Consider the following 26,165-nt stretch of genomic DNA (forward strand, 5'->3'; position numbering starts at 1 on the left):
GCTGTTTGTCCTCCTGTCTTCTCTGCTTTATGACCAGGTGGTCCACATACTGATTGGCCTGGGAGGAAGCGTTTGTAAAAGCAGAAGTGAAAAGGCCTCTGGAGTGAGGACTGCTGTTACAGCCTTCTCAGCTTGGGATTTGTCACTGTTGTTATGTTTGAACTAGTGGCTTTAGTAGGGTTAATTTAGTATCTTGGTAGTTGTTTTTGTGTTTTTGTTTTAATGTTAATAGTCCCATGCAGTTGATTGCTTTAAAGGTGTCTTTTCTGTGGCTCAGTGTGAGAGTGTTGCTTGCCCCTCAGAGGCCGCTTAAGAGTGGGGCGCAACACCATAAAGCCGAAACAATGGGCTGAAAGACTTTAAAAGTCCCCAGAGAGTTGAGGGAAACTGCAGGGCGACCATTTTCTGTGGGTTAATCACTACAAAAGCCCTCTTTCACATTATACATAGTCTTTTCATTCATTGCTAATGTAAAAATATTGATTGCAGCGGCTTTAACAGCTCTAACATTACCAGTGGGGTTGTCATTGTGCGTCTACACTAAACACTGAGTCAGCCCTCACTTAATTCATGCTGTCCAGAAAAGAAGCACTCAAGAGTAGGTCAAACCTTATGAATTGCACAATATCTTAACAAATGCATTTATTTAGTAAAATACAAGAAAAAAAATCACTGGTTGATTGGGTATACACAATGAAAACTGTGTATATGTGCATCGTATTTTTCATTCAAGTAAGGCCAGTGCTTTAATGAAGAAATAATGGAAATGTTCAAACAAGCAATATCCTGCAGTGATAATCAATATATTCCTGGATCTGCAACAAAGGCTAGTCACTTACTCCTTGGCTGAACTCTTACTGTAGCATTCCACATAATGACATTAAAATCTGTTCACTCTTTGAGATAACTTAATAAACTAGACAAGCACCACACAGGACAGAAAATATAGACTAACCTCCTTGGCAACGTAGCAACAACTTCAAGAACAATTCAGAGAAGACAAACCTTACACCACAGCTGCAGCATACTACAGGAGATGGGCAAAAACACGAAGGCAGCCAAATCTAAAAGCCAACATTGTCAGCTGACTTACATTTAAAAGAAATTCAAGCCACGGTGACCTCTCCATCAGCAAATATGTCAAATTATAGAGAGAAAATGTATTTTTAGAAAACCTGACATTTAAACAATGTCAGGTTTTGCAAACACATACAAACTACAGCAGTTCAGATAAAAAAGCACCTTCAAGTAAGTGCAGCATCAAACTTTAGTATCTTTCATGCACAGTTTGTGGAGGCATTGAACAGCTCTCTTTGTTAAAGGTAAAGTAAGTTCATTCACTAACTCTTCACAAAGCTCACAGTTAACTGAGCACTGATGCCCTGTGAGCACCCTTCTCTGTCACCTATGGATAAAATTGAGCAATCTTTCTTCCACTACAGCAAATGGCAAAGTGGTCAGAGCGCATTTCTGTAATTAATAGGTGCACTCTGAGCGAAGTGCAAGGCACTGCTCAATCAATACACTGTGGAGTTTTTCCAGATGCTTTAAGTTAGGCGTACTGGTTAATGCACTGCTGTAACAAATCAGCAATTCAGCGCATGATGGCTTCTATGTGGCCTGAAAACATTTTCTTCTACTCTACAGTGAGAAGCCGAGGCCGCATTCACACGTGTCAGGATTACTGATATCTTCAAAGACGAAGTGCTCTTTCTCATCAGCCACTTTGTATCCTGACTGTGTGGTGCATGTCAGAGTCAGTCTGTTGGATCTGACGGCGGACATTTCACGGGTGGCTACAAGAATGTCATTTTCGTAATGGAAAAGGTCATTTAAATACTGAGTAAAAGGTTTCAACCTGTCCCTCTGCTCCTCAAACTCTAATTAGTGCATCTCGGCAACCACCCACCCATCCAGCCATCCAAATCATGACTTTACAAGGAGGCTGGAGTGTTCTTGGCTGTTTATCTGCTTTCTTTTTGTGATACAAAAATTGCTTGGTCTCCTCCTTGGGAAGTTAAGAGGTCAAGAGCGGAGGAGTGTCCCTGCAGCTGAAAGGGATATCCTGATGTCCTACACAAGGACACAGACTTTATCCAACTGTCTCTCAAATCACAGTCTTTCTTAATTTCTTCCACCACATGCAGATAAGTTCTTTCATGTGCCTCCAAAATCAAAAGGAGCGAAGGAGCCAAGTTCGGAAGTGCTGAGCTGACGTACTAATGTAACGAAAACATTTCACATCAGTAAGTCTTACTGAGATAATGATGCACAAGGCTGCAAATAAACTCATTAACATGCAGGGACAGAGCGGGATGCTGGTAGTCACTTCAAAATCTTTTAGACCCTAAACTCCTCAGTGTTAACTTCAAGGTTCAAGTATTCCTTTCTGTAACCACCCCAAGCTAACAAATGCTAAATAAAGAATAATTTTGATCATTAAAGTTGATTCGTGACTTTAGATGTATTTTTTAAAAAACTACCACTTGCATTTAACCACTTTGAATCTCATCAAACTGAGCAAACTTCATCTGCTGAGAAAGACACAGGGATGAATGAGTAGCTGAAACTACATTCTGTATTCATTATGGATTAATATGCTGGTTATTTTTGATTGACATGTCAAACTTTTGGTCTATAAAATGTCATCACATAATAAAAACAAATGTTTATTACAATCATGCAGAGGTCAAGGCAGGGTTGAACTGTTTTGTCCAACCAACAGTCCAAAATCAAAAGATATTTTATTTACTATCATAGAGGGGTAAGAATACCACCAAATCCTCAAAGTTAAGATGCTGGAAACAGTAAATTTGGGGCATTTTAGTTTAAGAAAAGACACAAAATATAAGTGTAAATGCAAACTACCTCCACCAACTAAAATCCTACTCAAAAGCCGTATACACCACTTGTTCACTCAGAAATGTTTCATTAAAATCCTCCTTAGCAACAAAAATTGTAATGACTCACACAGTTAGAGTTGGACAAAATTTAGATTTACATCTTCTCTATTTGTGCCAAAAAAAACAACTGATCATATTTTAATACCAGCACAGTGTCTGTTGTTATCCATTCACTACTGCACTTTCACTTCATAAAAGCAGATTTTTAAATACCAATACTCAGAATCTGGGACTTCACTGAATGTAAGCTGCAGCTGGCTTCTCTTCTGGCAAGCAGGAAATGGGCAACAAATAATGAGGAAATTCAATATTTCAGTATTGACCCTAACACATGCTTGATAAATTGGGTATCAAAACAGCAAAGGGAAGATGCTTTAGCTGTTGTTTGCACAGCACTGCAGCATACTATGGTTTTGCATTACAAGGAGCCCAGTCTAGAACAGAGTCCCTCCCCACTTTGATTTGAAGCCTAATACCACACTGACAGTTATTCATCAGGCACAAGCAGAGGACTTCATACAGCTGCCAAAGTAAACACTAGAAATATAAAAGGCAGAAAAGCTTCACTGTGGGTATTTCAAAGGACCTTTCAAAAAATTAATTTCTTCCCATCTTGAACAGCCATTAGCTGTAAGTACAGTTAAGGGGAATAAAAGGTGATGTTTCTCCCATACATTTAAGAGGTGTAGCAGCAACACTACTGAGAAGAAAATCATATCTAAAATGACATTCATATATCATCCGTGTCCTCGCAGACCGCAGACACCACGATGAACCTTTAAAGAAAGAACTCTTGAGAAATCAATAAAACTCATTTTACAGATTTGTCTTGGTGGGAGGGAACATTGCTGAAGCACTTTGTCGACGAACGAACCAATATAATCAGTTTTGTCAATGTCAAACGTTATCTGTGCCAAAAACAGAAGCGTGTTGGCTCAGGGCAGATGTCATTAGGAGACAAACCTTTTGGTCTGAGGAATGACCAATTACTTTATATTTAAGAGAGCACAAGAATAAATGCTGTAATTTTCCAGGGAGGCACTGATCACTGAAGATGAATACTTAAAAGAAATGTCCACCGTAAAACAGAATTAGAGGTTATTGTTACTAATACATTTCTCCCAGGCTAATAAAGGCTCTATTCTGAATTTGCTGACCAAGATGAATTTGTGTTAAATTGTACTGCTGTCTTGTTGGGAGCTTTAATTCCCAAATCAATGCAGTTTCCATTTAGCATTGGTAGCTCTGAACCAAAGTTCATGTCTACAGGAAATTACAATGTCAGCAGCTAATGTCAGAGAACAGTCACAGTGTCCACAAGTTCTCCAACTCGCTTAACAAAAGAATTTCAGGATGTCCCACTTGATCAAATCACAGATAAGAGTCTTTCTGACGGAAATGGCGTCATGTATATATGACAGCAATTTCAGCTAAGTTATCCAAGGTCAGAGAAACAACATGTGAACGCCGGTCCACAGCCATTCTGAAGTCAGTCTTGGATTCCCAGTGGCCGATAAAACATAACTGAGTCCAAATATTGTACTCCTCGCCTTGTAGATGATAAAGGATAACCTTCACTGAAAATCAACATCACAACAGACTGAATCAAGGCCCTTTTTCTTCACCCAAGATGTGAGGACTCGTTTTACGAAACTGACCACCTCTCCCTGTGCATGATTGCAGTTATCAAGATGGCACCAGACTGGAAAATGGCCCACAGAAGGTTAACCCACAATATACTGCTAACAATAAGAAACCTTCGACATTAAAGCAAAGCCCCAGAATACAACTGACATTCTGCCATTAAACTGTAAAGAGTGCAATCTTGCATTCAACTTTATTTCTGTAAGAACACGATACACACGAACAAAAGCAGATATTGAACTGCAAACAAAGTTTCATGCTCACACACATCTCTTAAAACACTAATATTATAATTGGCACAGTGTATTTTGAAAAGCTGGTTGTGACAGTAAATTGCATCACTGTCCTTATCGGCTGTTGAAGGCTGCAGAAAAAGTTAGAAAGTGAACCTTGATTCAAGAGTATTTCACATACTCACAACTCATCTTCTTCCTATAAATTGTGAGAAATCAATGAAGTGTTTGTTGATTGATGGAATCCATTAGGTTTTTTTTACCACTAACCGTCACAGCTAAGTAATCTGATCCCTTCGGTCAATATGAGATGTTTTAGAGGAATGCCGATATGATTAAATAGACTTGAGTGTTTAAGCAACTCCACAGTATAATGTCCTCCCAACTTGCCCTTACTTTGCACTGCTGTACAAAGTCAGCTAACTGGATTAGCAATGACAGTCGGAAAGAAGCACTGGACAGTTCTTGTCAATAAAGAATTACTCCCTCTTCTCATTTATGCCTGGGTGTAAAGTTTGAACACCAGCTTGTTTCCGATTCACTCCCACAGCCATTAATTATAGTAGCTGAAGACTGCTTTGGAGCAAGTAATATACAGCTGGAAGGAGCCTGATTGTTTTGATAGCTGTCTGAAGGATGTCTGAAACATGAAACAGGAGGAGGAAGGCAGAATATCTGCAAGGAGTGTGAAAGCCCTGGCAGCAGCCTTGTCCTGTCTGCCGTCTTCTCCCTCAGGGAGATTGGCAGGAAGTCCGTCAGAGGGATGGCTGACACCTGTACTGGCACCAACCTCAGCTTTATAAGCCAATGGAGGCAGACAGTCATTTGCTCATTCCCCAGGTATTTGGTTTGCTGTTATGAGTGGGTTTAGACTTTAGATTTCTTGTACACTGCAAAACATTTCTCATTGAGTCTATGCTCATAGACAGTAAATAAACAGCTGGACGTGACTACATGTCTTTCAGCTAAATAAGGAGGAGTTAAAGCTCAGCTTGATATATATAAAAATATATAGTGAAAATGGGAGATTTATCATCCATATAAGGTTTGGAGAACCGCACTGATGCCCTCCAGCAGGAAGGACTATTGCAGCTGACTTCGGACATGACTGATGCAAATTAGTACAGTGTGCCCCAACTTTTGTAAATTTGATTAATTTTCTTTTCTGTCTGTTTTAATTTTGTTTAATCTAATTCCATTATATCCCCATGTGTCTTTATTTCCTTTTTCAAATTTCAAACTTTTCTTCTATGTTTTCAAAAGTTCTACACAAATATGCTCGCCTTGCCAGCTCACCCTTGTTACTAATATTGGAGTAATATGTGTTTGTGTTTGGTTTAATAACCTTATGAAAAGCCGTGCGGTCTCCTCCACTGGGCAGTGCTGTGATAGGGATCGGGTGTGTGCGTGTGTGTGTATGTGTGTGTTTGTGAAACCAATTACCTTCTCTCTGTACATCTGAAAGCGAACTTTAAGCTCAGACCGAATAAATGGGCGCACACATCGGCTCAGGAATCAATGGCAGTAAAGTCTGTATTTCTACTGATTGCAAGAATCTTTCCCTATTAAACGTGATTGTTTGGTGTGGCAGAGAGCTGTCACTGGGCTGCAGGCTTGAGCTAAGTAATCAGGCTATCTTGGGTCAGCGATAGCTGTGTATAAAGCATGAGGAAATCAATTCAATTGGGCAAATAAACATTCATTCAGCTACAACCTGTGACATTAATCCATGGGAACACCCTGCTGAGCCCTACATCCCTTATTCCCCTGGGATTCTTTGAATCTTTCTGATGGTTGACTGAGCGGGACAGAAGCAAGTACCCTTACACATATGAAACATTTCGTACACTACAGAAATGAATCAATAGTTTCTGAAACATGCTTGAGAGATGACAGAGCACAGAGCCACCTGGCCATTATTCTGAAGAAATAAACAACAGAGCATGACCTCTCCTGCTGTGCTCTTGCTCGGGTATTACCTCCACTTCTTTACACTTTTTTCTGGCTTTCAACTCTCTGGGCGATGTGTACAATATATAAATAATATATTAAAGCTATGTAAACTGTAAACCTTGAAGACCAACTTTTCATTTTAGCATTGCAGAGGTTTTGCTTCATGGTCTTCAGGAAAAAAGATGCTGTCAGTTGCCATGTGATTGTGTTTTTGGGAGAGGAGGCTTACATACAGTAGCAGGGCCTTTTGTGTTGAGTGCATGTCTATTCTCAGAGCAGATTTTTTTTTTGTTCCTTTCTGTCTGGGCCCTTTAGCAGACAGCGAAGTGAGAACCTTCCATTATCCTTTTCAGCTGCCTCTTTAACAAGCTCTCTTGTGTGCCTCAGAGCTAAGTGCTACACATCTCCACTGTTCATCCACCAAGCATTTGCTACCAACACAGTCCCCACAAACCATCTTACCCTGCGGGTAGTGAAGGCTTCAAGATCTCATTCCTGCTTCTCCAACAGAGAGATTTTCGAAATTCAAGCAGGCATATTACTTGTGTATGTCTGTGAATATCATAGTAATAGATCCTTGAGCTATGATGCTAAATGCTTGTTGATATATCTGAAGACACACAAGGATTTGTGGTCCCAAGGTTCTACGTTTGACATTTCTCCCAGTCAAATATGCGATCTATCTGGAAAGTCAGTCAGTGCACTGACACAGTGCTTCAAGTGCTTCAAAGAATATTTTTGTGCCTGAATTCAATTAATTGAGGCTGGCAGCAGGTGGCAATGTTTATTTAGGCAGAGATACAATATTGTGGAAAAGCAGTATTGTGTCTGACACAGTGACTTGTTTTATCTTCTTATACAACCGTTATCGTTCTTCTAATTTGTGCTTGTTGCTTGAAAAAACTGTCTGACTAAAACTATGATTATTACTGTGACTGTTCAAGAGGTTTTCCTCTAACTATATGTTTCTTACTGATGTTGTAGGCTGCAGTGGTGTTGAACTGGACCACACTGAGATGTAGTGAAATGTGTTTCTATTGTTTTGACCACATCGCTGACAAACATGAGGTGTTTGATGTAACCTGTCTATTACAACATCACAACATATTACAACAAGTCTATTACAACATCAACACTAGTGGCCTCAGTAATAAACATACAGTTGCATTAACGTTCCCCAGGAAATTTGAACAAAAAGTGTCCATCATAAGCTTTGTAAAAAAAAAAAAGGTGAGGTGATGAGGCAGAGCTTTCGTACTGCATTTTATCAGATTGTATAAATTTTAAGAAGTCAGGAAATGTACTTTTTCCATTTGTATTTAAAAACAGCATTTCAGTGCAGCGTAGAATGAATAATAAATTTAACCTTTTTTACACAATGAGCTAAACTCTCCATCCATCGTGGATACAGCTGGCAGATCAGTGTGTTTTTATGGTTTTGAAAAGAGAATAATACACACCTAACAAAACTGAGTTAACTTAGGCCTAGGAAACAAGAGATAATGAACTGATGAATACTGTGCTGGTAAATCCTAATAACAATGTGTGAGGCACACACATGGAAACAGCGCGTATCCTATCATAGAGCAACTATTGAGCCACAAATCATTCTGTTAGCGTAAACAAACAAGTTGTATATCTATCTTAGTCCAGATCTGCTCCTGCCTACAGAGGCGAACCTCAAGATTAGGTCTTGAAGGAGACTTGTGAAGTCTGCGTTCTGTGAAATTTGATTTTTTTTTTTTCATTCTCACGGATGTCATTCGGTCAGTTTCATTTCAAAATGACTCAAGCCACCAAATTCAAATAAAATACATTCATATGATTGCACAGCTGCACAACATTAATAAATGATGGCCATCATTCATCTTGTTCTGAGCTGTCTCGGAAAGCTGAGTTATCTAAAGTGAAGCAAATTTTAGCCCTGGGAAAAAAAACAACGCAATGAGTGCTGATAAGTAGTTAGACTAGTGGTTACAGAAGGGCGCTCATACATTTCTGACACCTGAGAATTTCTATTTAATTTAAGTTCACTCATGTGAGAGATTACAGTGGGTCTGGATGAGTGTGAGAGCTGCTGGTACATGGCAGTGGAAGAGCACTTGGCTTTCCACCTATTACTCCCAAGTCTCCATGACCAATAGCATACAGAAAGGCAAACAAGTCTGTCAACCCATGATAAATGCTCTTAGGGAAAATCTGTGGGTGACAGAAAAGCCAGTGCCATGTGCCCTTACGAAAACAGTCTATAATTTAAGGAGAATAATTTTCCACGACACTGTGATCACATCTAGTAAACTGTGAGATAAGAAAAAAGAGAAGAACGAGGTCTTGATGGGGTATGTTAGGTACATCACTTCAAATTTACATCGATTTACCAGTGTAATCAGGGCAGTTAAAAGATAATTATGCACATGATCACTGGTATCTATAGAGTATTTAGAAATGTTGTTATTTTAGTGTTCAATATATCTTTAGATCTCTTTGTCCCCTCCAACTAATAATACTGTCTGTGTGATGCTGTGTGTCATCAGGGTGTTAGAGGAGAGAGACAGGATTAACTCTATTTCTATACAGACTGCTGCAATGATGGGCATGTTTTGATGGATGGGAGGGGGTGACTTTGGTTTCAGGGCTGCAGCTTTTTAATTTGTGCAGGATCATTAGCTGGGGAGGGCTCCTGCTTGTAGCTCTGGGGGGTGGGGAGTCAAATAGATGCACCACAAAGAGGCACCTCTTCATCCATCTAGCTGTTGTTGTACCTATCACAGCCTGTAAGAAGCGGATATTATTCATGCGTTAAAATACAATGTGAAACACGACTGTAGACTGTAAACTGCATGTAGTGGTGGTGGGGGTGGTGGGGGGTCTTGGCATGAAAACTAACTTTCTGTGCGAATTATGTGGCTTTTGAAACACGCAGGAACATCAAGTGAGCTTGAGTCAAGCACTGTACATCCTGGACGTGTCATCCAATCCCCCTCCTACACACATAGCAATGTGTGTGGGCACGGAGTGTCAAGCTGGGGTCTCATTTACTGCTGCAGTCACTATGTAATGTAAATTCATATATGCAAACAGTGTACACAACTGTTTCAGATTTGTCTACGAGGTAAAAAAGGATGTTCACAACTAGTCCACTTTCCACCACTACCATGACTACAATGCAGATTTTAGCTTCTTCATCAAGTTTTTTCTTTTTTTGTTGCAACTGAAATGTAATTTCACATTGACAATTTACCAGAAATATAGCACTAAAGGTTCAGACAAAATGCCGTAAGGGGCTGATGAAAACTATCAGCATGTTTTGCCTGCCTCAAACAAAAGCCCACACTTAAACGCAAATACTATAATTTTCATACCGTTCTGACACTTCAAGGTGCTGATTTCTCTGGTTAAGTAGGGGTTAAATAAGCTTTTTAATTCAGCCTCCTGTGTTTTGAGGAACAAATGCTCTGCAGAATCTGATGTGGTTTTTTTATCCTCAAGCCCACTCATATGGTGTCTTTTGATAGCCCCCCAAAATCAATTGAAAGGAAACAATACAATCAAGTGCCTGAGGCAAACCACTCGTTCTATTGAACACATGTCTACATCATGATTGCTCCAGGAGATTGAGTACAATCATAGCATACCCAACATTTGTCTGTTTATGTTTTTCCTTTTCACTGAAAAAAGTGAAAAGGATTAAATTCTTTCAAGAGTTTAATTTTAAAAACAAATTTCAATCGCAGTAAAATCAAAATATACATGGTGTTCACGACTTGCATGAAAATATATCAGAGATTAGAAAATGTACAATTAAAAAAAAAACCAAAATGGACAGTTTTGCATTCAGTGATATTGTCACTTCTTACTTTCAAGAAAAAAAAATTACTTGAGAAGATGTGAATTTTAAAAATGGTGAACATATCATAAAACCAAATTGCTAAAACTGTTTATTGCATATAAACACTGACACAATAATGAGTGATACAACAGCTACAATATTGCCTCGTGTTTATGCTGTTCTGTATTTTTTCTCCACATCAGGTTCTCACAAATGCAATGAATATTTGTGCACGAATGAATGCATTACTGTAAACCTCCCGATGAGGAAAGGGCAATGAGGAAGTTAATTAGCGTGAGGCAATTCTTGTTATCAGTTGTAAGGGATGTATGTGCCCATGTTGTGTAGTTTTGCCACCCTGCCATCAGTGAGAAGGCTCAGTAATAAAACCTCGCAGGCTATTTATAGAAACATGTCGATGGGCAGGTTGGTGATTTAAAGCCGCATAGTGCAGGAACCCTTGGACAAGATTTACTATGCTGTTGTTTCTAAAGGATTTTCTCTGCAAGGGGGGATTGGGAAGGTTTCGCTGTGCCAGTCATTGCAGATGTAAACTGAAAATATGATGGTGAAGAAAAACAGGCGCTTAAGTGAAAAGATATATGGATGAATGGTAATCTTTAACGGTTTTGGCCCCAGTGATGGCTTTTTACAGTATGCAGAGACTGCATATGAGGTGAGAAAACAAGCTTTAAAGAGAAGGTACCTAAGTTGTTGTGGCATGAAGGCACTGACTGAAGGTTATTAATAAAAGCACAACTGTTGCTGGTGGCACAACCTAAGAAACTTAAGGATGTTTACACTTTCAACAAACTGAGCAGATATTAATTTAAAGCCTTTTCAGGATTTTTTTTTTTTTTGGTCTATGACCTATTAATTCCTCTGAGCTAAATTAGATATTCATGGGGAAGAATGTTTCCCATTGTCGCTAAAACTTCCCATCTTTCAGTGATTATGCAAAATTCACGATTCATTAAATTGACAGGACAATTTTCATTGTTCTTTGCTTCCGCCATAAACTTGCCAGTCCTTGTCTTTTCATCTCCTTAACTTCTCAATTTTATGCTGTTATCTCTCATTTCTCCAGGCATCTATATATTGAGCATTTAATCTTGTCATCATTAGCTTAATTATGGTTAACAGTATGATCATCCCCACCTGAAAATGGAAGGACTGTATCATGCTGGTAGATAACTTGTCACAACTCTATAATTGCATTGACTCTAACAGTACAAATCCTAACATGACCAACAATTACTTAGGTTAGGTTGTTGATTGAATATCCAATGCAAGGTACACATAGCAATGAATTTTTTATGACTCCCACTTCCTCTGCAAGTTTTTTCAAACACGTATTATTTCACTGGCTGGTGGCTAGTGCAGATTACTGGTATAGTTACAGAGAAATGGTGTCGCCCTGAGAAACAGACAGAAGACAAACATCATATAGAAAACCTCTGCACAGGTAAACTACACGAAGGAGGTAAAATGCAATTAACTGCTGTTGCACACAGGTCTTGCCTCATTCACTTGGCTGAATTTTGACTTGACTCTGCAGTGTGCAGCTGATATCAGACACTCAACAGAGCTGATCTCTCACTCTCCCCAAACTTGGATATAAAATGGATAAACCATAGCCTTGTTTGACTTGCCACAAAACACTCTCAGAGTGTTAGTGCCACAGGAAAGCAGTGGATGAAATATGAGAGGAAATTAAAAACTGGTGTTCCTTCCTTTTTTTTTTTTTAAATCAACTGACCATTAAAGAGCAACCTAGCAACCCCCCTCGAGATGGATCACATCCTATTCATTTAGAAAAAAAGAAAATTCAGAGTGCTTTCAACTGCAACTGCAAGTAATTACTGTTAACTGAATGCTTTCGATGTATTTTCAAATGACCAGTCCCCAAAAAGAATTACGTACGTTAGTATAGTTCGATGAATTTTGGATGACAGCCACATTTGTATATTTCTACCATCATTAGCAGTTAGCACGAATGAAACAAACCTTTCCACACCACCAGTTTATTTCAGTTCTCCTTTATGAGGGTTATTGTCTGAGAGGTGGAATACACGACAGTATCAGAGAGTTTTCCTAGATTTTCTTTGTCCTGTAGCAGTATGTGATTTTCTTCATTAAATGGCAAAGAACCTCCCTTGCAATGAATTACTAAATATAGCTTATGCCAAGAACCAACTGATGGGATAATGAATGGTCTGCAATTGATACTAAAAAGATACAACAGTCTATATAGTGGAGAATCATCACACACAAATGAGCAGATTGTAAGATTTCCTATAATCCTATTGAAGAACCAAACTATGCGTTTGTGACTGAAAATATTTGTCATCTAATATGGCCATAAGGTTGCATCTAAACACCAAACTAGTTTGTCATTGCTTCAAAGTCATAAAACAGCAATATCACACATTGCTAGCTATAAAAATGTTGTTGAGTGAATAAAAAAAAACGCAGACAAACAAAGACCACAATTGGTGGCAAAAAGCAGGATATTCCTTAAACTGGGTGCAGTAGGTTAGGTCCAACATACTGCAGGTTATTAAAAAATGATACAGTACATTTTTGCTCCATTCACCAAGCTATTTCTCTTTCCTTTTTGTCCGGATATCGGTAACACATAAAGAAATAGTTTCAACATTGAGGCAAATTCCTTAAAAAAGGCCTTTTGGTAATAATGTATTAAGCCTGGCTGTAGAGGTTACATGTTTGGTAGTAAAGGGAACTGAAGCATAATGGCAACATGTTTACATTTATTTTTTCACTACATAGCATTCCTAAACTCTACTCATTAATTCATTCTACCAAAATAATAAAAACTTAATTATTATATCCAATATGATCTCATGTTGCTTTATTTCACAAAATGAATATAGGTGTTCCAGTAACATGGTCACCCTCCGTAAAGAAAGGCGATACTGACTGAACAGCAGTCCAGCTGAGTCTGTACTGTCACTTTCTGTGAGTGTACCTGGTTAATGGCCACCTCCCTGAAAGGCTTCAGAAGAGAACTATGTCTCACTCTGGCACCTGATGCAGCGACATTTGAGTTCAGTTCTTTCTCCTCACTGATCATTATAGCTCTTCATGCTATTTTATGTGTTTTAGAAGGTTTGTGATAATGCCACCATATCATGGAGACTTTTTAGAAATGTGACGTTGGTATAAAATTCATTCAAATTATGAACTGAATACAGTCTGTGCTGTCAAGGGAAAAAAGTTCATTACATGAGCCAGCAATAACAGATTAGTTTAAGGATGCTTCAATATGTGTCCAAATTCATAGATTAGGATGTGAAGTTCTGATGAAAATCCACATGATATCGAAGATTACATATTATGTAAATCAATAATAATCTGTAATAAATCCTCTGTAAAGCTCTGTAGCTGCCAAATGTAATTTTAAATGTAATTCATATAAGCAGTAAGATAGACTTTTTCATATCACAAACAAACAAAAGGAGGAGAAGACATGTTTAAATCAGGCATTATTGGAGCTGAAAAAGGTGTTTTGTTTTGTTTTTTTCTTTCCATCATCAGTCACATCATTCTTGAGCTTTTACTTAATAATGAGCCCCAGAGCAGCTTCTGTATCCTGGGGTTTCACCTCTATACATCTGCAATAATTTGGCCTGCATAATTAATAAAAACACACAAACTGAATACATATCAGTACATACCTATGTAACTATATTCAAGAGAAAACTATGGAAGTCATTACTGTTATTTAAACCTCATTGCTGTTATTATTTCAGCAGCACCAGTTAAATTGTTTTTTGAGCCCTTTCTAATTATGAGGCTGGTCTCGTCGTGTCTTGCAGACTCTCTCCACGTTCTTGATTGAAGGTTCAGCAAAGAATGGAAGCACATTTCCTGATACAACCTAATGTGGTGCATCCATTTGTTCCCTTGAATTGAGGGAGAGCAGTGGTTTAATCAGGTCTGGTGTAATTAAATGTTGAAATTTAACATTTAGAATCATGCAAAAAAAAAAAGGGGGGGAGGGGGTTCAATTGTTTCCGTTTTGGCTAGAACAGAACAAGATGAGGTTTGAGGTGTGTATGCAGAAAAGAAAGAGTCCTGCTTCAGTCGAGCAGAAATCTTAAACCAGGAAGTTCTTTTGCCTTCAATCTGTGCTACAGACAAACATTTCTGGAATTATCCACTACACAACACTTTCTGATTTAAATGTAAAGCTCCAAACAAATCATGTTAATGTGAAATGACAACTTCATTATGTTATATAGTATATGCACGGGAATTAGAGACAAGTGATCAGCTTTGACACCTGAGGTCCGCTAATGTGGCGCTAGTGTCTGTGCAGCTGAATAGTCATGCTATCATCAAGTTTGTGTTTTGGCTCTTATTCACTGTACGAAGAATTCAAGTGAACAAATCAAAGTATGAAATCAAAGTATGAAAATGTCTTGGATATGTAGCGACCAGCTGGCAGAAACTGATATCACAAAAGTGTTTGCAAACAGTTGCCTATTTACATGTCCTGTGCACAGCAAGCAACACTGGCATTCATTGTCCAATATTGACTCTTCTTTTAGCTCTGTTTTGTCTGTTTAGCTCTGTAACTTTGTCTGTTGTTCGGTGTTGGACAGGGAGTGTAAAAGAGTGCTGTAAACAGCTGCCTGCTGTGATCTGAAACAAAGGTAAGAAGAGCAGTGAAACTAAACCTGACAGCAAAGTTGTTTGTTTGTTGCAAGTCCTTTCACATTACATATCAGACATCTGATCAACTGTTAATATAAAAAATATACTTAAAAACATGCATTGGATGGTAACAACTTGTAAAATATGAAATTAGCAGCTATTGTTTCACATCATTTTAAATTAAATTTTATTCTAATTAATTTACCTTGTGCTAGGATAATAAAAGGACAATATAAAGAATAAATGATGTTTACCTTCCAATTACTTGGTGATCAGATAATGAATAATAAAAATAATTGTTAGTCACCAGAAAAGGCAAGAGTAACGGCTATATCAGTGATTGCTCAGTACTGAATCACAGGGTGGCTTTCTATAATAAAAGTAGTTCAGTGCAGGGCTATCAGCAACCTTTATTAGATTCCCCAAGAGGAGGTCAGACTTAACACAGCAATACAATTTCTTGCAAAAGAGCTGTTAGCAAACTGTGGCTTAAAGCTAATGTATCCACCACATGAAATCAACACTGAAGAGAGGGTAACAGTGATGCAACCACTCATAAGACATTCTTAATTGTCAGCTGTCCTGAGCAGTTAATGGTCATAAGTTGAGGGGCTGATCAGTTTTGTACTATAAGTGCCTTGGCATCTGACAATTAAAAAAAAAAAACTACTGTAGAAGACAAAAGGAAAAACAATACACAATCACTGAAGACATCAGTCACATAACAGAGCCTTGGTTTGCCCCACAGAAGATAATCAGTACGTGATATACATGGGTGCTGCAATCAACAGCAGAGTGAAGATTTATACACTAGGTGGCTATCATGAGAAAAAGCACTTGTCAAAGCAAGTACAACATGTGACAACCAGCTCTTTTATGAGGCAGTCCACAGAGAGCAGATTCACATTCAATCTACTTATTTTCCGGGCTGATGAATGCTGAATCATATGCTGTGTATAAGGTGGTCTCTGAATCTGTTGAACAGGAGTCTGTTGATCAGGTGTTTCAGTTAAATTATGCTGAGGGAAAAAATATCAGCAAGCAGGAGGATGACTCAATGCACCTTCCAGGGTAATGAAGCTGATGCACGAATACAAATCTTGACATGCAAATGAACATGATCATGAGCATTCTCTATGATTACAAATTGGTATTTTTCATGGTGCCATCATGGATTCTCCACCTTTTTATATTGGAAACAAACAAAATCATCTCCCTAATCTACAGTCTATGATATTCCAACCTGAAGCTCCATCTTCATTCCAGCATTGCACAGTCACATGTAATGAAACAAAATGGACAGCATTTGTTTAAATAATGTCCTTTCTGTTGTTTCTTCATCTCACTCTCTACTGCAATGATCAAAAATAAATCAGTTACTGGAACAGGGTATGGTTAGGTCTGTATAGCACTGAATACTTCTTAAAGCTGATAATAATCCTTTAATACTGGTTCCTTAAGAAAACAAACAAACAAAAACAAATCTAGATCTAGCAACAAATCTAGATTACAAAATATCTGAATAGTGGATGAACAGTTAACAGATGTAAGCAACTTGGTCCAAAACAAAGCCTCTTGTGTTTAATGCCCACGTCTATATATTTAAGACCTTTGGGTCAGCCTGACATCACCAGACCAATTAACACATGCAAATTATTCAGCAAACTCTCTGTTTTTGTTTTTGATTTCCTGTCAGAGGAAGAGACACACCTCTGGGGGTATTTTGTGGTCACCGGCATTGGGATGTTGGATACTTTGGCTCCTGTGCATTGAGTGTGTGGCCTCCAGATGAGAGCACATATTGTGGTACACCCCAGATTCTCAATGAGGTTGGGATCTCCCGGAAGTTGTTGTGGTCCTTGAGACATTCTTCAAATGTGATGCGGTACCTGATCGGTGTATTTTGGTGTTGGAACAGAATGTTGCCGACACCAAATTGGAATTTGTCCAGGGGATTGCCTCAGCCCGAAGGCACAACATAAGCTGCAAAGGCTGCAACATGATCTTCTGTGCCAAATGTGCAAACTTTAACTTTTTAACTTATGGATTTTAAATTTTAAAACCTCACAATTCATGATTCCAGTTTTATGAACTGTGAGTGTGATTTTGCCTCACAAAACTGTTTCTAAAATGGTTGAAAACTCAATAGCAGCAGCCCAGAACCCTGAACATATACAGGAAGAACTCTCAGCTATAATACTGCTTTCTTTACCCTGAGGATGGAAGAGTTTGTGTTAGTTATACTGACATTCACTAATGACTGCCATGGGAAGCAACAAGGAGACTTTGCAATGTCACACCAGTGTGCAGCTATAAAAAGACAATGAAGGTGGACTAACAGTACCTGGATTTTCAGTATTCTGAGTACATTTTAGGATTAGAATTGATAGTCCTGGCATGGCATACATGAAGATATATATGTAAAGCTCATCTTTGCACATGCAAATTCAAGCAAACACTGGCCAAGCCCTCAAAGTCAGCCTCATGTAATTCCAAAGAAGCACTTCCACATTCCATGAAAGATTAGAGTCTTTGTTTTAAAGCATGTTCATGATCACAATGTCAACTTAACTGTCTCAGCGAGGTTCAACTGAGACCTATTGTGAGTCAGTGAGCTCCTGTGTTAAAGAATTGTCAAGCATTAAATGATAATAAAGGATTCATTCTGAAAATACCTGAGGCACTATATATTTTCTAAGCATATTCTACTAAAAGGTAGACATGGTGCTGTACAACCACACCATGACATCAAAAACATGAACTCAAACAAATGAACAAAAACTGCATTCCTATTAGAGATGATCTTCAAGTAAAACATCCACCATACATGCATTAACACAGAGAAGGGGTCATCAACTACATTTGTCCAAGGGTCAAGATTTTTAATAGAAGACAGTGTAGGGGCCAGACTATCTGAAGTAGTATCTGATTTCTGTCTGTCTCTATCAGTATGACCATGGGATAGATACTTAAACAGAAAATGACTTTCAGAATTTCAGCAAAGAGGCAGTCAGTGATCAAGACAAAGCCGAGTCTCTATCTCAATAAGAAACTTCACTTCGGGATCTCAGGAAGCAAATCCTAGTTTGAGACTCAATGTAACGGTTGGCCAACAAAAATAAACCCAAACGATCTGTGTCTAATAGACAAGCTTAGTGGTTCTCAGATAACTTCTGTGTTACCTCCTATAGTCCAGCCCTTGCAATGTCAGCTCCAGGGAATAGTCAGGCAGTTTGATGGTGGGTCCACAGAGTAGAGAGGATGGAGAATTATCTGATTCTGCAGAATGGGTGAACTCTGAATTACAGACTATTTGGCTCATTGCCAGGGGTTGGAAAGCTAATTGACAATCACTCAGAACCGTCAGGGTCTCTGCCACTGGTGAGCAATGTTAAATGCACGCATTTTCTGACTTCATTAATATTTTGTGGACCAGATGGGAAGCTTTGGCTGCTGGGACACTGCCTGTGGGCCATCGGCTGACGATCACCGATACTGAGACTCGGGTTAAGGTCAGGTAACTGAGTCAGGGTGACTGTTTCTGCTTAAAATGAGTAGATGTAGCCAATGATGACAGACGTCACTAAGGCATTAAACGAGCAGTCCCTTCAGAGGCATCTCTAAGGCAGTGAACCACTAGCAGCTAGCTAACTAGCTTACTGTATAACACCAGCCTGCTTGCAGTGGCTCCATAGACTGTGCAGCTTATGTGAACTAGCCTGCACATATCAGCAAGGTGTTCGTTATTACCAAAACAACAATAAAGATATTCCTGTTTGGTGTTTGATAGTATTTTATCATTGTTAGGAGTTGGTTTGTCATGATCAAAAGCATTAAAATTAGTAGCAGTGAAATCTCAAACAATGTAAAATGAAAAAACGCAATAATTCTTTGTGCATGTCTTAATTTGAGGATGGTTACAGTCTCATCATTGCTCTACACAATCAACCACTATTTTTTTCATCTGGTGGAGCAAAGGCTCCAGTTGATTTTTAAGCCAAGTAGAGAGACAAGTTCAAAGGGTGACTGGTTATCAGAGTTAAACAAATCTGGATATTTTGCTTACTGCAAACTAGATCCAAACTATAACTTGTTATCCTAACCAAAACCAAACTGGAGAGGGGCTGTAAGTTGAGGCTGCAGAGAGGACTGACGTCTTTATTTTTTATATTCTCTCACTTAAAAGTGAATCTAAATTCTAGTGGAGTATCATCACAAAAACTAACCTGGAGGTGTAAAAAGATTCAACAAATCCTAGCATTTCCCTAAAGTCAAGCCGCTAAAACAAGTCCCTCAATTCATAATTTGCAAGAAAAATGTGATGGGGAAACAACTGTGAAGCCACTGTGTGAGCTGGAAACATGGGCCAGCTGCTCACTAGATCAGCTTCAGCAGGGGTATCTCACTCCATCTCCACCGCTTCAGTGAACACATCACATAGAGGGAGAGAGGCTGCATCAATCAAACACCACCCCACAGGGAACTCAGACTTCCAGCCCCTTGGGGAAAACTTTGGAGATAGTGTTGAAACGCAACAAAATATCAACAAATGAGTTAGACCACATTCTGAGTGTAGAAATAAAATAAAGTATCCACAGAGTCCCTGCTGATACTGACGGGTGCACTTCCTTCCCATGCTTATTCCATGCTTAAACAACTAAGAAGGCTGAAGGAGAAAAATAGAGAAAGATGGTGGGGATAAAAAGGAAGAGAAAAGGAAAAACGTGTAAAACAAATAATTCTGACAGGCTTTGAACCACTGAACCACTGAATTAAAAAAAAGAATTGAATGAATCTAATACAACAGCAAATAGTTGATGAGGAAATAATTCTGGTAAGCAGATTTAACAGATACAGCTGCACAGCTTTTCAGCACTAGTGAAGTTGGGGTTGGTTGATGTGACAGGATGTTGAAATCTTTAACATTTGAAGACAGTGTCAAATAAAGCTGAAACCACGCTAGAGGAAATTTAAAAAGATACCTGCACCACTGCAAAACTGTGTCACAAACTATGACTGTGCAGGCTACTTGGATTGAGTTGTGAAGGAACTTTACGTACTGCATATTACTCTTGTGAAAATAAATACAAACATCATTTGCATTTTTGCCTTAAATGCAGCTTGAAAAGAAAGCAGTTCATGGCAGCGGCTGCATGTGCACCGATCTGGGGTGAAAAAACACACTAAAGAACACGGAAGACAGAACGGTTCAATAGATGCAAACCACATGCGTTGTTTGTTCTGCCTAGAGCTGGTGGTAAATTGTAAAATAATTATGTCTAATCAAACTAGCAGGCTACACTATGCCTTTTCTGATGTTTGTACTGCGGCAGAGCAACTCCTCAGTCGCAAGTGTTGCCCACCGTTCTCCTTTTACTGCTGTCTCACAGTGAAAGAGCATTGTAGAGTTTGTGCTTGACAAAAAACAAACATGTCTGAAAATCTCAAAATGCCTGAAGGGGCTCAGACTGCCTCTCTCTGCTCCACTCAAACGTAAAGAACAGTTCCAGCACAACTTCATTTTAGTACTAGTACAAGTACTTTAGCAGTTCATCTTAACGTTTTTGTGTGAGGAAATAAAGGGTAATGATACTACAGCATTTGTTGTATTTTTCAAAGATAAGGACAAAAATGTGTTTGTACAAATGTGTAAGCCTTGAGGCCTCAGAGGTGTTTCCCCTGACAGCTGTTGACTGACAACAGTGAGCTGGCTGGTAGGAGACACACTGCCAATTTCTGTCCAGAGGTGCACATATGGCTGCAGTTTGTCATAATGTACTACAATCAAACTACAAAAGCTGTTTTTGCTGCATTTTCCTGCTTTAGGCTGTCCTTCCCTTGACAACACTTAATATTTGAGACCCCAGATTGCTAATGGTCGTGATGATGTCCTACACTCTCTGTGCTGTGTTCTTCTCACATTAGACAAAGGATGAGGGGTACAGCAAGAGTTAGCATTATTCTATGGGCCCATTTGCGGTGATGGTATAAGATCAGACTGTCAAAACTCAGTAATGTGTACTGTGAGGCAATGCTCGGCACTTTCTAACTTTTCTTAACTTTGGACAGATGGAAGAGGCAATGGCTAAACAACAGTTAATGATATCAGTCCCAAGCTGGGTAACTGCCCAGTTAAGTCCAACTGGTTGGACTTAATTTACTGATGCTGCACCAATAAAACTATAGTGTCGACATCATCACAGTATCATGTTATAGTAATTCAGACCAATCAATTTTATTTTCAGTTTGACTTAATGTCATTTTTTTGCCATATCTCTTGGGCTTGTTTGTTGTTGTTTCCAAACTGGATGTTAAACATCTTAAGAATATTTGTATTTAGTCAGTTAAGATATTCACCACTGTGAAAAAGAAACCCACCTTCTACCAATAAACAGGACAAGCAGAAAAATGATAAATGGGGGTTAATCAGAATAACATGCCAGTTGCTACTTACTCAGTACAAAGGTAGTCAGATGGGACCTATTGCTGCATGAGTACCTCTACCAAATCAAGACATATTGTGTTTTTTGTCAGTTATGTGTCTTAATAAGCCACATAAAAGCATTAAATATAGCGCAATGCAATTCAAACAGACTGTGGGAATATGTAGGCGAATGACGTCCCTGAGCATAGAGATTTTGTCAAAGTGAGTTATATAATAACAGCGATTAATTGAGATGAGCTAAAGTTCCAAAAGAAAATCCTTATGTTTCTCACAAGATACACAGAAAATACTCCCTAAGCAGGTCTGAGCTCATGCTACTGAACAGGGATAAAATCTAACCAACTTTAAACATCAAAGGTTTTATGCCATACATCACTTAACCCCCCCCCCCCCCCAATTCTTTCACACGCACACACGTGAACACCAACACAATCTCATAAAATAATTAAAGGAGATAATGATAGTACAGGCCTGAAACGAATGCTAAATTACTTCACTCTTTTATTTTGTTCAGAACAACTGAGTTTCCTCCCAGGGAGGAAAAAAGGTTCAAAGCCCTCTGATGCAGACTTAAAAGACAGGTTGGATTTGGATAAATGCTCAGGACGTGATGTGTTTCATGGTATGCGTGCGTTTCTGTGTGTGTGATATGATTTCTGTGCTGTGTGCATATGTGTGTAGGAGGCTGCGTTGTGTGTATGTGTGTATCTGTGTATAAATGAGTGGGTGGATTACTGCATGCATGGGAATGTGTTTCTGTCTGTTAGTGTGAGTCTGTGTGTATACATAAACATTTATTTGCTTGTCCTGAATGTACACCAGCTGAATCTGACCTTTCAACATCATCCAACACTCCAAACAGGCAAAAGATAGTGAAAACTGTGACAGAGATCAGTTCTCCCTTTTCGCCTCTTACGCTTCCCCGGGTTTTCTGCTTGGCCCTTTACTCTCTGACCTAAAACAGAATTAACTGACCTGCTGGACTATGAAAGTTGTCTGCTGAAATCTTTACCCTATCATCAAAACGTATAATGAAGTGACTGATAATTAATTCATGCAGTCCTTCCCTGTGTTAATACTACAGACCTCAGCCAAGTAGATAATACTCATACCTGTATCTGTATTCGGGAGCCACGCTTCAGTGCTCGTCTGGCACAAGCCCAATGTAAATAAAACACAAGGAGAGTTCTGCAACCCTCCTCCCATCTTTATTTCCGTTCTCCTACACCAAAATGACATCAAGTCACCTGGTTTTTCATAAGGGATGTGAAGAGTAAAGTACAAAATAGAAAGTCTTTACCAGATCAGTCAAAATCTTTATGCCAAAGGAGCTTCGTTGTCCTTTTCTCTGACAATGAAATTACAGATATTCTGTTTGTCAGTTCAGCTGGTTGGCAAACAATTTTTTAGAGCATTCCGAACTGGATTGTGTCACTGTGTTCTTACATGGATGAAAAATGGTGTCATTTTTTATTAAATAATTGCTCACTGACTGAATGTTGTGACTGTTGAGGGATGTGTAGCTCTAGCTGGGTTTCAGACTGAATTGCTGCTGATATCTCAGATTTTTTTCAGCGACTGTCTGGTGTTGTGCTCACCAGTGGCTGCTGCCCCCACTGGATAAACTCAACAAATATGACAAATGTGAAGCTCATACTGTAGCCACTGTCTTCTGGGCTGGCTTAAAATGATGTTGATGGACTCAATAATGAGGTAAAAATGAAACGGAAATTAATCAATTAAATTAATCAACTACTTGTTTGACACAAAACTTAATCCACAACTACTTTTGTATTTTGATCAATTAATAAATTAATTTGAAAGCAAAAAGCCAATTTACAAGTTCCACTTTCTCAGATGTCAACATAAGCTAGTTGTCTGAGTCTTGCATGAATACTGAAGAACTCTGAGTGTCGAATAAAATAAGGGCTATTTAAAGACATCACTTTGGGCTGTGTGAAACTGTGATGAAAATATCTAATTATTTTCTGACATTATAGACCACGCAATTAATTAATCAAGCTGCAGTCCTAATTTATTCTTTAGTGTCAGACTAGCAGTTCAGCAGTTACTTAAACTTAAACACGATGGTTAGCCTGGTGGTTGCAACAGACAAGAGCATTACAGAAATTACTGTTCAGCACTCTGACAATTCTAGTGACCAGAATAAGCATATTAACTGTTACGAGTGCTCATAAAATAAGAGTATCCCGCTCACCCTTGTTAATACTTTGCACTTGGCATCAAACCAAAATAACAAACAAACTGTAAATACAATTAAGTAAAATGTGCTGAAATTTCCCAATCAAAACATCACCACTATAAACAGTGTCCATTAAGCAGAAATAAAATAATATATGGTATATTCAGTTTTTCTTTGGCACCTCACAGCTGCATTCCTGTGTGTGGGGACTGGCTATGGTTGTTAATAATGCCCCTGTGAAATCTGTATGCATTAATAATGAGCTCAATCCACCCTTTCTCCTCCTTATCAGCTGTTAATTTAGTTAGAGAGGATAAACAAACCTCAGTCAGAATACACACATGACCTTTTAAACTTCAGCTTGGTGCCAGATGAGCAACTGTCACTCTGTCTCATTGAACTCATTCCCTGGGTGATATTTTCAGGGACCAAGAAACCTTTAGCTAAGGGAGACATTAAAAGATTCAACACGAGTGTTTTAATACCTATGTTGTTTACAGAGTCGTGGTCAATATTCCACTCGGCCTTATCTAAACTTCCTGAATGCCTTGGGCTGATTGATAGTCCTTTTTTTATCTGCTGAAAACATTTCAAGCCACCCCACATTGCACAAAATCTCAAGAAAAGTCAACAAGCCCCAGGAACGAAATTACGACTGATTTTCTGCGAGTTACCTCTCTAAATTCTGTGCACAAGTAACAGCTGTCAGCAGGCGAAACAATCCCTCAAACACTTATCAAAACCAGACGAATAGATCCCCATGCACATGGCGACAAATCTCTCTGAGCTGTCAATCTGGTGCCACAAGGAAAAAAGTAATAAGAATACAAATGACAGGTATTACTTCTTTAATTCCCTTGCAGATGGGCAACAAAATAACAAAACTATATACTATGTATGTATTTCCATGGTCTGCTAGTCTGCAGCTGATGATTTCACAGTCACATCCTAAAGCTGCCCTCTCAGCACTTTTATTTGCAAGAGTAGGAGACAGGGCTGTCCTGAAGGTAGAGGAACAGCAAGGAAAAGCATTTTGTTGCCACTCATACCTTAGTGGCAACAAAATTGCCTGCCACAAGAGATGCCAATCTCCTGATGTGTTTCAAACTACCAGCAGGGAATGAACAAAGTAAAATCATCTGAGAGAACAATCTAAAGAAAGTTTTCTTCTGAAGACTGGCATATGGGCTGGCATATTGTTGTTGTTCTTCTTCTTTCATCTATTAAACATCTTTTTTTTTTTTTTTTTTTTTTTTTTGGAGTCATGGTTGTTCAAGTATAGATCTCACTCCCTTCCGACTTACAGGGATAATCTATTTTGGTTAGATCAAAAACTGTCACTGAATAAAAGACAGAAAAAGCTTTTAAGTTATGGATGTTTGTAGTGGAAAGAAAGCTGAATTTAAGTCAGGGAATTGAACAAATGTAGACAAGATGTAAACAGCAGTGGAGAGAACATTGTTGGGTTATTTGATCTTTATTTGGTATTCCACAAAACTCAAAGAGATTGATTGGCTGTTGTTGCATCTTTCAGTTTTTACACTACCTAATTATGCATTTCTCATAACTTCACAATTTGTGTCCTTGTCCAAGTACTGTCACCTACCATACAGACGGAAATGGACTGGCCACACTGTGCCAGTTAAATGTGCATGGAAGCTTGTCTTTTAACAATTTTCTGTAGTTGAACAATCTTAAAGTTCATTTGTCACTGTTTATCAATGTACAATAATTTTTTTCCTATGAAGGCATACTTTGTAATATGACCTTGTTCTATCTGTTCTATTGTCATTCATTACATGTTAGGGCCAAAAATAATATCACAGTCTATTCAATCTGCAATCTAAATTGTATTCATTTTTCTACATACTGAAACGGCATGTAGAATGAATTTCTCCATTTTCACCATCAAAGACAATATTTTGTTGAAGATAGTTCTTTTTTTGATCATCATTCTCCATGTTGATAGCTATAACTCATGTTGCATTATTTACGCTACATCACCCTTGCAAATTAATTTGTCCAATAATCAAAGCCATCTCAGTCCATTTCCCATAATTCCTCCACCCATGCTGCCTTGGATCTGTGAAACATCTTGCTTCTGTGGGAGCTTTGTATCCTCTACCAGCATTGTCTAAAACTTCTACAATACCATCGACTATTTTTGATTAAACTGTTCTGAAAATCATTATCTATCTGTGTAGCAGTTTATATGTGTGTGCATGATTTATCAAAGTTTCGTTTCCAGGACGTGAACGAATTTTCTTTTGGGAGA

This window comes from Scatophagus argus, chromosome 13, assembly GCF_020382885.2.
Source record: "Scatophagus argus isolate fScaArg1 chromosome 13, fScaArg1.pri, whole genome shotgun sequence".
Classification (NCBI taxonomy): domain Eukaryota; kingdom Metazoa; phylum Chordata; class Actinopteri; family Scatophagidae; genus Scatophagus; species Scatophagus argus.